The 14,909-nt window shown below is 47.1% G+C and overlaps 1 long non-coding RNA gene across 2 annotated transcripts; it reads left to right on the top strand.

Moving 5' to 3' along the window:
* The first annotated feature begins 10,638 nt into the window (after positions 1-10,638).
* On the top strand, positions 10,639-14,632 carry LOC135908386 (uncharacterized). 2 transcript variants are annotated; one of them, XR_010566309.1, is made up of 2 exons: positions 10,639-13,311; positions 14,197-14,632. It is a non-coding gene; the product is annotated as an uncharacterized lncRNA (long non-coding RNA). The 2 variants fall into 2 exon arrangements; XR_010566308.2 differs by having other exon boundaries at positions 10,639-13,875.
* Positions 14,633-14,909: the final 277 nt, after the last annotated feature.

Raw genomic sequence — 14,909 nt, 5'->3', positions numbered from 1 at the left:
TCCCATTCTGTCTTTCTTCAATAAATGGCTGGATTCCGAGCGACGTACAATATTGGAGGCCAACAACAGAAGAGAGCTTGAGGGCTATGTTTCTTCAATGAAATATGACATGAATTCAAAAGAATAATAAGTAACTCTGCGGCAAATGGAGTGTCTATGGCAGTATTCGCACAATCGGCCGTTTCCGTAGAATCAATTCTATAAAGCCGGTGCGCCATTCTATGGCACTCGCGAAACGCGAACGAATGGCTGCTCCCTGCAGTGTACTGTCCCAACAGTGGACCGTAAATAACGTTTGTTGCAGTGAGGATTGCACCGTTTCTCTTCACTCTTCCGTTTTCTTGCGTGACTCAAATATACGCATAAATGTCTTGATTTGCCATCTTTCTGTCCAGTTTTTTTTTCTGCTTTTGAAACCGCACAAATGGCCATGCAGTACTCTTAAGATGACGTACTAGGCGCATTTGAAGGGAGAGCACCAACGCCTGCTTTAATACGGCCGCCCGTTTCCTGCAGAGCGTTCATTTCATAGTCCATTTCCTCCTGAACTTACCAGCAGGAAGTCGCGTCCTGTGAAAAACAGATAAAATTGTCAATAGCATAACTCGAAGAAGTCATGCCATGTCGCAAGAACTGGTTATTCATACGATAGGCGAAAACAGGGCATAAAATATGTTACACAAGGCACGGGCACATGAATGACGAAACCAAGTGCTGACATTCAATGACGCTTCAGAAGTCATGTATTGGTATGAAAGAGTACGACACTCGAGCCGCTATAGTTGGCAGGAAATAAATGGTGTCGAGGGCACGAAGAGCAGCCGATGGCGAGACACGGGATTTTCGATGAAGAACTAGCCCAATCAAGCAGATGTTTCGGGTGAGGCTATACGTTTGTGTTGCATGAGGCATCATCCACGAGCGTGATGATCTCGCTCCTTACATAACGAGGACCTCGGTTTCGACAGCCTGCATGCGTCATGAGGTTGCAATGGACAGATTGTCGGCAGTCGCCTGTTCATGTCACGCCTGCACGTGAAGGATGTCATCCGCGGTCGTGGCTGTGAGTGGCGCAGGCCACTCACAGCCACGACACAATTTTAGCCCACGAGCTTGTCTACTCGATGACGCGCACATCATTTGCACAGACAATTTAGGTGACATCCTTCACGTCACTTCACATGCTGATCTCGTACACAAATACACAAGAAAGTGGACGGGAGAATGGCGGCACTGTTGTAGTTTTGTTGGTAGGGCAGCGCATGCGTGATGCAGGGGAACTTGTGACTTCGGCTTCCACCCACGACAAGTTGTCTTTTAGCTTCTAGAGTATTTCTACGTTTAGCATTTCTATTCTAGGATACTTCGTTTCAGTTAAACATAGCGATTAACTTTATCTATGCTTTCTCTGGCTCAGTTATCTATTTTCTTTACATGTTTGCTTGTATGAACCACGAGTTACATACAAAATGCTACAAAACGCTGCTCGTTGCATACGTGCGGCCTGCGCAGAACACCGAGAGGTGGTGCTTTGTGGCCATGCAACCACGGTAGACGAGCGTATTCATCACATAGCTTTTGCGGTTAAGGCACGGAGCATCTTGCTCCCACTGATTGGACCCGAGTTTGAGTCTCGATCCGACAAGAGTTCTGCATGTGAAAGTGAGACAAAAAGACGCGCATCCTAAAACCACGTACACTTGCATGCATGGAATGAAGAAAACAAGGATTTGTTTCACACATTAAAGCTGTAACTTAAGTTGCATGCATTGTGCTTGATTTTCCCGCCTGGCTGTCGCGCTTAAAGCATAGATGCGTCTTTACCGCCTTTTACGAGAACTTCAGCCATCAGAAGCACCCAGGTTGTGCATTGCAAAGCGCAAAAACAAAAATTAAAAGGGGATCTCTCGCTTGCGGCGATAAGAAGTGCTAGACAAGGCGCTATTACGAAATGAATACATCAGCGAACCACTAGCAGTGAAGAGAGGCGAAGCTAAGTTCAAGAAAACTCGATTTCTTTTCTCGCTTTTCTCTCGCTTATACGTACAGTATATGAAAGGCAGCAAATTTCCTTTCAAAAGGGAACTCCTCGACTATATTTCGCACTTGTTTTCGCACGGTTGCTCATTACGATGCGGAAATATGTAGGTGATAAACAGGCGAAGAGAATAAAACAAATACAACAGTGACGTTGCAATAACGCAATAAGGCGCAGCCATGGCAGAAAGCGGAAGTGTAAAACTGCATGGAATTCAATTAGGGAAACGAATCATGCGGTCGGGCCGCTTGTTCTTGACATAAGCCAGCCTAGTATGAGGAGAGCACCGAGCTCATTCAGCCGGGTTTCGCGGTTAACGTTTGAAAATACAGACCGTAAAAAGAAAATAACCGGGCAAGTTCATGCGAAAGTTTGCTGACGGAAGTCATAAACTGAGTGCAGTGTTGATACCATGAATTACTACCTGCAACGTGTGAACGAAGTTCAGTTTTTATGACAGCAGTATGAGTCCATAGATGGCAAAATCTACGGGGTGCGGGGGGAGGGGGTAGTAAGTGAGTGAATATAGAAAAGGGAATGGTTAATGACTGTACGTCTGGTCTACAGCACTGAAGGTCAGTCCTTATTAGTACTAAGCATTCTCAGGTTCATTCCAGGCAGATCGCGGCAGTTCTTTAGGTAGGTTTCTGTTTCTGATCGTTCTGGGCCTTTTCCATAATATATAATATCAAACTTCTGATGCTGGGATCGCGGTTAAACTTCCCCAGTGCAACAGCTCGACACTCTAACCATTACTAACGCCAGCTAGTTTTCTGAGACGATTGGCACGGTAGGTCCCATAGCACGAGGAACAGGGCTATTGGAGGATGGGCCCAGGCTGTTACGGAACAGGTTGTGTTATAAATATTTTGTAGCTTATCTGACCTCGGTCTGAGCGCATAGTTTAGTTTGCACCAGGTACGAAGAGCCATCGACACTGCCAGTTTTTTCGTGTCATATAACTGGTGTTCCAGCGAACACTTTAATTTTTTTTATTGTCTGTAGCCGATAGCACAATTCTAGCCCACGAGCTTGTCTACTAGAAGAGGCGGACATTACTTGCACAGACAATTTAGGTGCATAACCTGCTAACTAAAGAAAAAATTGTAATTAAGTGTCTAACTAATTGACGTATGGCACATATGGCAATTTACAAATTCAAGTTCGCAAGGCGGATCCACTTGGAAAGAATTCTCAGGATGACACCAGTTTCGAGATACAAATTCCGGTACTTTCAGAGAAAGGCATTGGCGTTCCAGCTACTTTTGTGCATAGATGCATAAAACGGCGTTTTGTTAAGAAATTAAGTGCAACGACATTGCATTTTACCGCAAGTTTGACGGTGCATATCTTGTCAATGTTGTCATCCACACAATTCTTTTGAACTGAATATGACTTGCAGCCTCACCCGCCGGAATTTGTAAATTGAAATTTGTTCCATAATGTAATTGCTTAAGACCTTAATTATTGAATGTTTGTTAATTAGTCAATTATGCATTTCACCTTCTTGTGCAAGAAATTTCCGCCTATTCGAGTAGATCAGCTCATGGACTATAATCGTGCTATCTGCCAAGGCAATCTTAAAAAAATTTCGAGTGCTCAATTAAACACCCTGTATTTATTAGATGTCTTCCACACCATTGAAGACCTCGCCATACTTATAGTACTAGATAGAGCGACTACGTTTGCGTCTCTTCGCGAATATATGTATTGATGCTGGTATTTGAATGTAGTACTGTTCGACATAATCTACAGCAAAGTTTGAGAGTTTTAGCACGTCGTGGAACCATGGCCTTACGGTCTTAAGAACTGCATATTTTCTTAATGGTTTTTACGCGATGCAACTATTTCAAAAAAGTACAGCAAGTTGCTGTCACTTAACCATTGCGTTTTTTTTTTCATTAGGGGGTGGGTAAATGATTTGCGCTTTGCTTTAGCTGAGCAGATTCGCCTTCTAGTCACGTTTACTAGGCACTATAGGCCGCTCATATCCTAAAGTGACACCACTCCAAGTCGTGAGCACTGCCAAGTGCCAGAAACACTTGCACACTTGTTTGGCATTTATCCTGCATTCACGCAAAAGCGCAAGTAGCTAGTCTCTTCGATCGCACATGTCGATAGCAGATTGCTTTGAGACGAGTCTGTTCTGGGTGCTTGGATTCTAGCAAACAGCCTAGCCGACGTTATAAGGGCAAGTCTAGCATTTTTACAAGCAGTTCGACTACAAAACGCGGTATTCGAGATGGAGCTAGGCAGCGCACTTGCATTTGGGCACTTTTTTGTCTTGATCATCATGATCATCGTCATTTCTTTCCTCCACTTTTCCCAATGTGGAGTAGCAGGCCAGAGCAAGCTACAGCTCAGTTCGCAAGGACGAACATTAGCGTTAACGTTCAGTCCTTTTATGATCTGCCTTCGGCGAGAGTCTTCACGCAGGTCCAGAATGCTTCAATTGCACTGTAGTTGTACAAAGGGACGCGAGATGTCGCTATCAGTTGTGCTACTGCCGGCCATAAACCAGTTTGAGGACCAGTTCAAACTGTCTATTAACAATATTACTGCTATAGTTACTGCTAATTGTTGAGTGAGACTTTCTCTTTCAGCGTTCTGTGCACCTAAATATTCGTGCATGCATGCAAATAAATTAATGACAGCCTGTATTGATTACCGTCGCAAAGAAACTCATGGAATATGATAGGGGCCGTTAGGGGCGGCTCCGCACTAATTTTGACTGCCAGTGAATCATTGAAATGAACACGAAGTAAGATACACGAGTTCTTCTGCATTCGTTCCCCACCCGAATGAGGCTGCTGCGACCTGTAATTGAACCCACAACCTCGTCGTCATGAGCAGAACGCCGTATACATCGAGATGCGCGTAAGGGAACAACAAACGTCAGTGGCATGCGGGTCCTTGTACGATAAACAGTGGTTACCTGCCCGGAGTATCTTGTCTTACTCTTGATATCGAATCAGTAAATTACCAGGCGTGTCAGAAAAATAGTGATGCAAGTGATAGATAAAGCAACCGGCATTTTCTATACCGCAACTTCGCAGGTATACAGCATTTGGCATTCGCTCCACGTAGAATTATTGAGTCCGAAAACAAGTGGAAAATGCGAAAGTGTTTGCTTGATTGCGCAAATTAGAACCAAATAAAACAAACAGTGAAACGTGGCAGAGTTTGAGAAAAGGCTGAACTGCGCCAATATTTACCCAAAAGCATTTGCCCACTGCGAGATATTGGCCGAGGAGCCGGTAGTAATTAAGAGACCGGTCTTAATGTGAACTGCAGGCTTCGGATCTGCGACAACAGCTAGAGGTCCCTACTGTGTTTCTTGGGGTTGTCCCGCCTCCACGGTCAGGGCTTTTTCCATTACGCTGACGAGGTCATCATCATTACATCGTCGTAGCCGGCATGATCAAGTCGCTGTCACTTTTCACGTCACCGTCAGGGCCAATCCATCATTCACAGCTTCTCTTTTATCATACATCGTAGAAAGGAGAAGCTTCGCCCACCATCGCCACAGCAATTCTCAAGCTTCGGAAACTCCAAGAACTAGGAAACGGCTTATATAGCATGGCAATTAGGTTCATAACGTTATAATGAGTCCATCTCTTTGTTCGTCGTCACACATAGTCGGCTCATGGATCTTTCTTTGGAACGCAGATGTGCTAATACAATACCGTCATAATAAGTGGCTTAATTGTGGTCGTGTAACACCTAAGTTCTTACAACACGTACGGTGTTACGTACAAACGTTCGCAGAACGCGTGGAGGATAGCCAAAAACCGCTGAAAAAACCGCACCTTACCGCCACCGAAAATCGAGCTCTTGCCCCTGCGGATTTGGTAGTCGGGCGGGATGATCACTGGGCTATCATGCACTATTCACACATGTTAATTTGTGCAGTCTGTTTTATTAAACCCCACATGACTTTCGGCTAATCCTCCTGGAATAGAAAAACAAAACAGTTTTTTGTTTTTCATATAGACTCCGAGAGTGTTGGTGCATGTGCATGGATTTCGGAGGCCATGAGGAGCAGTACCCTACCGGACAAGAATGACGTTGTGTGCATCGCACAGAAGTTTATTCTTTAGAACGGCATTTGCTGGGAGACCCTGATACTATAGCAGTAGGTGAATTCTGTGGCATAAAAATCGCTTGTCCGCTGATTTTTTATTTTTTTATTTTTGTTTTTGCAGGCAATCATTCAGTGTGCAGCCAATGCTTAGAATAAGGCTTCGCAGTGGACGCGAACACTGTGCGAGGTTTTCGAGACATCATTCTCGCGACGAATACCCGCCTCTACCTTCCAGTTGTTACTATCTTTTCTACGTAAAATGTTTTCTGCGTTGTATGTTACGTGTGAGAGAACTATTACATTTTTTCTCCTTCTCCAATATGAGCGCAGCACACCAAAGAAGAAGAAGAAGAAGAACTGTTCCGCTGTGTTGACGCTCAAAGGAACGCTGGCACCGCGGGATAAGATCAAGTAAGCGAGCAGGCAAGGAAACAAAAGAACGCTGCTGCTACGGACTTTGTGTAGGAAGCTATGTCAACCTCTAGCTCCGAAATTCGGACTCTGCCAGAACCGCCACTCAGCAAGTCGACCAGAAGACGCCACACCCCTGAACGGTCGCTTTCACAGCCGAGTCGTAGCTACCAATTCGTGAGGCCAGCAGCACCGTCAGTCAGTGAGTCGACTAGCGGACGGCTCAGCCATCAACAATCACCAACGCAGTCGAGTCGTTACTCGAAATTCCATGCATCGGGGGCATCGTCAGCCCCGGAATCGACCAGCAGACGGCACACCACGGAACCGCCGCCATTACTACCCAGAGACACTGTAGAAGCTGGCGGGTGCAAGACACACGCCATTTTCATCTCTTCACTCCTCATCGCTGCGGCTGGCGCTATGGCTGTTTACCTTCAACTATACTGGTTCAGATCACGCACGAACGTCAAAGACAAGACAAGGGACAGGAGCATGGATGCCTTGCTCCAAATGCTGTGGGCAGCCAGCAACACCAGCCTCGATCCTTGCGAAGATTTTTACCGGTACGCATGTTACAACTTCAAGCGTAAGACGTCGAGCAGTTTTACTAACTTTAACCACGTCCCAATATTCGTCATTCAAGGCCTGTCACAGAATCAAGCGGGACGAGCCATATTCACCTACTTCGCGAGCTGTATTTCGGTGCAGTGGCGCCCAGAAAACAATATACGAAACGCAGTTCAAGCGCTGCTGGAAATACTCAACGTCGATGGAGGTGCTACGTCTTTAAGGATGTTTATTTTGATCATGAAGCTTAATCTTCTTTACAGCCTTCACACCGATCCAATCGTGTACCTCAATGCGAACGGAGCCTTTCCAGAAGTCATTGATCGAAATCTTTTACCTGCACCGCGAGGACGAAGGCTTTATGTGATCACCCTGCCGGACAATTTGTGTGGCCTGGAGCTTTCCTCTCCGACGTCAACGGTTCTGTATGAGACCACACTGAAGGAAACAGCGGCTGGAATGAAGGCGAACGTCACGTTGTCCCAGCTTCTAAATTTTTCGAGGTACCTATGCAGCATCCCTGACAATGGCACGTACACAGTAACAGAAGTAACAGATGTTTTGGGAAGTTTTATTCCGGAAGTGTCCGCGCGGCTGTGGCAGAGTGTTTTAGATGATTTGACCCAGACGAAGGTTATCAACCATTTTATACATACTTCTCACGGCGCTCTGGAGCATCGATTTAAAGCCCTGATGAGCCGAACCTTGCAACCCGTACCTGCCGTGCTTCTCCTGACCAACGCGGCAGTCAGCTTGGCGCGCCAGAGCACGGCCTCGGCGGAGTATGGAAATCGATACCACGATTTCTGCATAGGCTTGACAGGACAACTGACTCCCCTCTGGATGCTTAACCACATGCTGACTTTCTCGGCTACAACAGTGCACAATGATGTCATCATACATCTGTTCGATGCTCTCGTGGACACTATCAAAGACGAGGTCAGTACCATTCCGTATATCCAAAACATCACTGCGACGCGAAAACTCCTGCGCGAACTCAAACTGGTGCTTCCGTATCACGTGTATCCGATGGACATGCCGATACCGGTTTTCCATGCTAACTTGTTTAGCAACATTCTGTACGCTCGCCAGAACGGTCTTACTTACAACCGTTACGAAACTCCCGCAGAGATCCCGCATTACCTGGTGAATTATATGGAGGACTTTTACCCCGACCACTTCGAAAATTTCATCGCTGTTCCAATGGCGATGTACATATCGTTAGCCTTGCATTCGATGTCAAGTATTGAAACAGTGGCAATTTTTGGTGTGACGATAGCTGACGCCATCTGGTCGGCGGTGTTGCATGCAAATGAGGTGCCCCTCACTAAAAATTCAATGGAGTACGATCGTTGTAACGATCAGCGGGACATAATTGGGGAAGACGACAGTCAGCTCATAATGAAGTGGCCGCGGCGAGCATTCCCTTCTGCAGTACGAGCTCTACGGACCTCTGGCTGGTACGAGAAGAGCCTATACTGGGGAATCTGGCGCACCTCTCGCAGCGAGGTGTTCTACCATCTGGTCGCAGTAACATTCTACTGCACCGAAAATCCCTATGATGCACCCATCACGCGCCGACAGCTACTCGGATTTCTCTCTCGCAGCACTGATTTCTTCAAAACTTTCGAATGCAACCTGAACGCGTCGGACCCAAGCTGTAGAGAAGCGCACTCTGATGCGCGAGCTACTGACTCCAGCGTTAGTGAAGCATAATAAAAGGACGCATCTCTTTAGCCTATGAAAAGACGGTATCTTGACCCAAAGGCCGAAGGAAACGAAATTTCCCTTCGGGTAAATTTGGTTCAAATAAGTAGTGCACTCTAAGAACAGTTTACACCCTTTGGCTTGCCCCTTCTGCCACACAAAAATAATCGTCATCTGCTTTGATGCGTTTCCTTTCTTTATCACTGTGAGCCCAGCACTTTCCAGTAACGAACGGCACGCGCGTTATCAGCATAGAACAGTTTACACCCTTTGGAGTGCCCCTTCTGATAACGCGCTTGCCGTTCGTCGCTGGAAAGTTCCGGGCTTGCAGCGATAAAGAAAGGAAACGCATCAAGGCAGATGACGATTATTTTTGTGTGGCAGAAGGGGCAAGCCAAAGGGTGTAAACTGTTCTTAGAGTGTGCGTAGCACTTAACCAGTCCTACCAAAGCTACGTTGGGCTGGTAATTGTATAATTTTCTTGTTAGGAGCCTCTCAACAGCACCGAAGTACACGATGCCTGCACCTGGTGGTCGTCGTAATTAACGTTAGCCCGAGCATGACGCGTCCGAGATTTTTTTCAGCGTGCCACGGGGGCAGCCGTCGGCACCGGGCGTTAGTTCTGCCTCGTCTCGCCATGTGGCCAGAGCTTCGTCACCCACAAGACCAACAATAGCACGCGTTTTCCCGAGCGTCTCCACGGCGAGCTAAACGTCCTGGCTCTTCTAAAGCTAGCGAAAGGCTTTTACCTCGCCGTCGTGCTACGCGATTGGCTGATGATGATAACGATTTAATGGCACCTCCTTTGAAACGGGTCGGTGACGCAACGTCGCAGTTTCGGCCGAAAGGCAAAGCATCGGTTGCAATAGCAAATTAGCAGACAGCTACGCGAAATTAGGATAGTTGTTTTATCGGCCATCTAAGCTTCTAAAATTACGAAGTAAATTGACAAGCATGATTTCAACCTGCCGTGGTGGCTCAGTGGCTATGGTGTTCGGCTGCTGAGCACGAGGTCGCGGGATCGAATTCCGGCCACGGCGGCCGCATTTCGATGGGGGCGAGACGCGAAAACACCCGTGCACTTAGATTTAGGTGCACTTCAAAGAATCCCCGGTGGTCGAAATTTCCGGAGTCCTCCGCTACGGCGTGCCTCATAATCAGAAAGTGGTTTTGGCACATAGAATCACAATTTTTTAAGCATGGTTTCATATGCGCACAAGGAAACATGAGCACTTCTCATTCGATGACAGCGCACACTCGCTGTCAAAACGTTCGAGCGAGTCTGAGGTGTTCATGTTTTCTTGTGCGCGCTGAGACCATGCTAGTGAGCACTGATGACTAAAGAAAAGAAAGTGAAGAGGCAATGAGAAAGAGGCGAATGATAAGAGGATGAAGAGTAGGCTTTTGCCGTTCACCTCGGAAGAGAGATCTTAAGAGCACCTGTAACCTTTTCTTTTCATCTCTTAAACTCCTTCTCCCTGCGTAGGGTAGCGAACCGGACGCAAGTCTGGTGGACCACCTTGCCTTTCTTTCTGTCTTTTCCGCTTCCTATCACGTGTATTTGAGTAGGGAAAGCGGAGTTGGCCGCCACTCTCGTAACGTTAGTAAGCTTATTAACGTTGGGATTACGGATTCACTACACGTATATTTTTAAGTTAGCACACAACTTGCTACTTTGAAATACCGGCGATTGTTATATACAGCAGCTTAACGGCTGTCGCGGTGACGTAGTGCACAGTCATGCACACGCGCTTAGCAGGCCGGAAGTCGCCCCTGCATGTTGTGTATATAACCGTTCGCCTTCTAGAACAAACATGCATTCATGCGCTATGCTCTGACACATCTACATGGTGTCAGAAGTGGTCGATTACCGACCGAGAAACGCAACCGACGGATGAAGAGCGATCGCGCAGCCAGCTAACCTGGAAGGCTCCAAGTTCCATCGGAACAGCAACATGGCGGACCACGTGCAGCAACCTCGCCCGCAGCCAACCACCCCAGTCACTACGCTACTGCCACCTGCGAGAGCGCTGGACGCAAGGGGAGACCTTTGGCACAACTGGAAGGCATGGAGGCAAGAGTTCGAGCCCTTAACCACTGCAATGTACCTGGACCAGCAGCCGAAAGAGGTACAGACAGCCGCTTTTCTCATCAGTATTGCAGAGGAAGCGCGCAAAACCTACAGCACTTTCGTATTCCATTCTGGAGCGACATTGAAGTACTGAAGGGAAAGTTTGAAGCGTTCTATAAACCAGCGCTAAACCATTGGAAAGCGTGACCAAAAAAAAAAAAAGACGGAAGTTTTAACTACTGGTTAACTGAGCTGCATGTACCTGCAAGGCGCTGTGAATTCGTGGAATTGGAAGAACTCATGCTAAGAAACAGAATCATTTTTGGAATAAGAGACAAGAAACTTCAAGAAAAACTTCTTTCAGAAGATGCTTCTTTTGCCAAAACTGTTGAAATGTGCCCAGTTCGGCAACACGGTTAAGTACAAAGCGAACAAATTCAGTCTCGCAGGAAAAGTCAGGTAGAAGTCAACGCAGTTTCCCAAGTGAAAAGTCAGTGCTGTAGCATATGTGCAAAAATCCGCGAGGACCAGGAAGCATGCCCCGCAAAGGGACACACGTGCGTAAAATGCGGCAAAAAAAGTAATTTTGCAGCCGCACGCAAAACCAGGAGCGTAAATCTTGTCGCGAAAGAGCAAAAATTGGCATCACACGAAGCCGATGCAGACAGACAGGCAGACGATTTCTGGTTGGAAATGTTATCGCAAAGCCACCAAAAAAATGATACTCGCTGGACTGCAATCGTAAAAATAGAAGGAACACCCGTCGTCAGCAAGCTCGACACAGGCGCGAACTGTTCAGTCATACCACGCAGTCATCTGCAGAATATAACGCAAAGGCAGCCCAGAGACTGCGCTGTCGTTCTAAACACGTTTTTTTTTTGGCTTTCAGAAAAAAAGCAACAAAATGTATTTGACTACATGCGACCGGCCTTGAGGGAACGGTTGAAACGGAATCGTTCGTGGGTGAAGACGATGTATCCGTGACTTTAAGCGGCGCATTGGCAGAGAAGCTAGGCTTGGTTCGTTGAATTGCTTCACTGCAGTAACAAGGTTCCTAAGGCGTAGTAAGCCTTATGAAGATGTTTTCGCTGGATTAGGCGAGCTTAAGTGCTTCATACACCACCTGAAGCTCAAAGCGGGTTCCCAAGGAGTGGTCAAGTGAGAACGCCAGATCCCGTTTGCCGTCGAGTACAAAGTCGGAACTGGACCGCATGGAAGCAGGCGGAGTAGTTTCCAAGGTGACGAAGCCAACAAAATGGTCCAGCCACGTGGTTATCGTCACAAAGAACGACAAGCTACGGGTATGTCTTGATCCATCTGATTTTAACAGAGCGTGGTCGAGGGAACATTATCCAATGCCAACGCTAGAATATATTGCACCGTCTCTGAGCGGAACACAGTACTAGGATTTTGGCAGATGAAACTGTATGAATAAAACTAAAAAAATTGCGCGATGAGTACCCCGTTCGGTCGTTAGGTTCCTACGTTTGCCCTTCGGTATTTCTTCGGCTCCAGAAATATTTCGGCGTGCCATGCAGAAAGTAGTAGAGGGTTTCGCAAGCGTGGGAGTCGTTATGGGCGACATTTCAATCCGGGGCCGAACTAAAGAAGAGCATGACAAAAACCTTGTCAACGTGCTGCAAAAATGCCGAGAGAACAACTAGAAGCTAAACAACAAAAACTATAACTTCTTCCAGGAAGCTGTCAACTACCTCGGGCACGTGTTAACAAGTGAAGGGTTAAGCCTGTATCCAGGGAGACGGGTAGACATCCCTCACGTGCAGGCCCCTTGCAACTAGAAAGAGCTAAATACATTCTTGCGTATGATGAATTTCGTTTCCCGCTTCTTTCCGAATGTGTACACACTCACAGCTCCGTTCCGAGAACTCTTGGGGGGGAAAAAAAGCCGCATGGGTTTGGGAGGACAGACATCAAGCGAGCTTTGAAGCACTCGCAAGAGCTGCCGTATTAGCATGCTACCAGAAAGGAAAACCAATCGCCCTTTCAGTAGACGCCAGCCAAAGTGGAATTGGCGTCGCGATAATGCACGATGGGCACCCGTTAGCTCTCTTATCTAGCTTATCTACGGAAAAGTGTATAACTGTTAAGTACACTCCAGGAAAACAACTCTTCACCGCTGAGGCGCTATCACGTTTTCCGAATAAAGCCCAGCTCGAAGAAGAGTGCGCTAATTTCTATGTTAACGCTACCGCGTGCCTTCAAGTTTCCGACAGGCGCCTGGATCAAGTCCTGCAGCAGACGCGCTGTGACCCCAGCATAATGCAACCTCGCCAGTGTGCAAGCACAGCGTGGCCCCACGACAAAACTGGCGTCACTCCCGAGTTACGCTTCCGCGAAGAGCTGCATACTCAAGATCACCACATGTTCTGGAGCAGTCGCCTCATCATTCCTGCCAGACGGCGCAGCGAGGTACTTGGTTCTGTACACGCTGCAGACAGGCTAACGCTATGGTTCTACAAACCGATGGTGCTTGTCCTCTGTCAACCAGTGCACAGCCAAGGCACAAAATCTGCAATTCTGGAGACAGTGCCTTTTGAGTGGGTGCATGGCGCCACGTTATAGCCCAAAGTGATGTCAACAGATGACTCCCCGTGAATAGGACGTGACAGGCCAAAAATCTTTCTATCAAAGACGGTTGCTCTTGCGATGGTGTCTTCTTAGCGAGTGTCTCCAAGCGAAATAGAGAAAATTGCTGCTTCGCTGTCATTGCGAGGCAATCATGCGACGACTATTATGCGCACTGAGTCTCGCACTGTTTCCCGCTGCATCTCGCCGTTGACGTAAATGGTCGCATACGCGTGCGGGCGATCTCATTTCGTGAAGGAGAAAAAAAAAAGATAACAATCGAAATTACGTAATTGGCGACTGCAGTCCCGGTCGTCCTTCCTCGACTATATAATAGACCGTTCTCAGAGGCAAGATCCTTGGTGTTCTTTGTGGAAGTGACCCTCCATGGTGAAGAACGGTAGAGACGTACGTGGCACCTTTTTCCTGTTTCCAGTTCATGTCTCTCGGTTCTTACCGCTGTCGCCGTTGTTATTTCGCTTCGACGCTTGTGCACCAATAAAATGCATGGGCGTGACGTCAGCTGATCCCATAAAGAACGTCATTCAAACATAATGTGGGTTCTTAGGGCCCAGTATTATTTTCTATTGGTTGTTTGTTGCGGTTTACTAGCTCCACACAGATGGAGACGTTTCGAAATTCGCTTAGTAGTAAAATCTTCCGACTTGCAATGTGCATGCAGGTCTGGAGTTGAGTGGTTGCTTTATTTCTTTTTCAAATTTCTCGCAGGTCATTTTTGGGATTCCTGTGACAGACACTGGCGCCACCGGCGACGCAAGCTGAGATAAAAATTTTGGAGGATGCTTAAGCTTGGTCTTTAGGAGTGCAACGCGATAGCATTCAAGATTGCCTGACTGTTTCTCACGCTTCTCAGCAATTGCAGCTTTTGTAACCCTAATGTCTACCGGGAAACGCTGGCGACGAACGTTATGCACGAAGGCGCACGGAGGAGGAAAAGGAAGGAAGGAAAGGTAGGGAGGTCAACGAAGGCGAGCTTTCTGATAAAAACACGGCCTCTTGCGTGCGCCGATACCGGAGCTAGTCCAGGGCTGCGCCAAAAGATTTACGCCATTTTCAGGTATTCGTTATTGTTCCACACTTTTCATATTTAAGTCTGAGGAGATCTAACATAAAAGCCACGTGCTGTCGCTCTTTTGTTTCATGACATTTGTTTATGGGCTGTCATTCTCAAATTTCCGAGGAATAACATTTTCAAGAATATAAGCAAGGTGACAGAATGTGAATTTAGTGACAGAATAGTGCCGCAGTATAACTCGCATATACTGCATGTCATATAGCAAGACGTGGCATGTCATCATCAACGTCATCAGCCTGGTTACGCCAACTGCAGGGCAAAGGCCTCTCCCATACTTCTCCAACAACCCCGGTCATGTACTAATTGTGGCCATCTCGTCCCTGCAAACTTCTTAATCTAATCCGCC

This window comes from Dermacentor albipictus, chromosome 5, assembly GCF_038994185.2.
Source record: "Dermacentor albipictus isolate Rhodes 1998 colony chromosome 5, USDA_Dalb.pri_finalv2, whole genome shotgun sequence".
Taxonomy (NCBI): domain Eukaryota; kingdom Metazoa; phylum Arthropoda; class Arachnida; order Ixodida; family Ixodidae; genus Dermacentor; species Dermacentor albipictus.
This window is presented reverse-complemented; position numbering and strand designations above follow the sequence as displayed.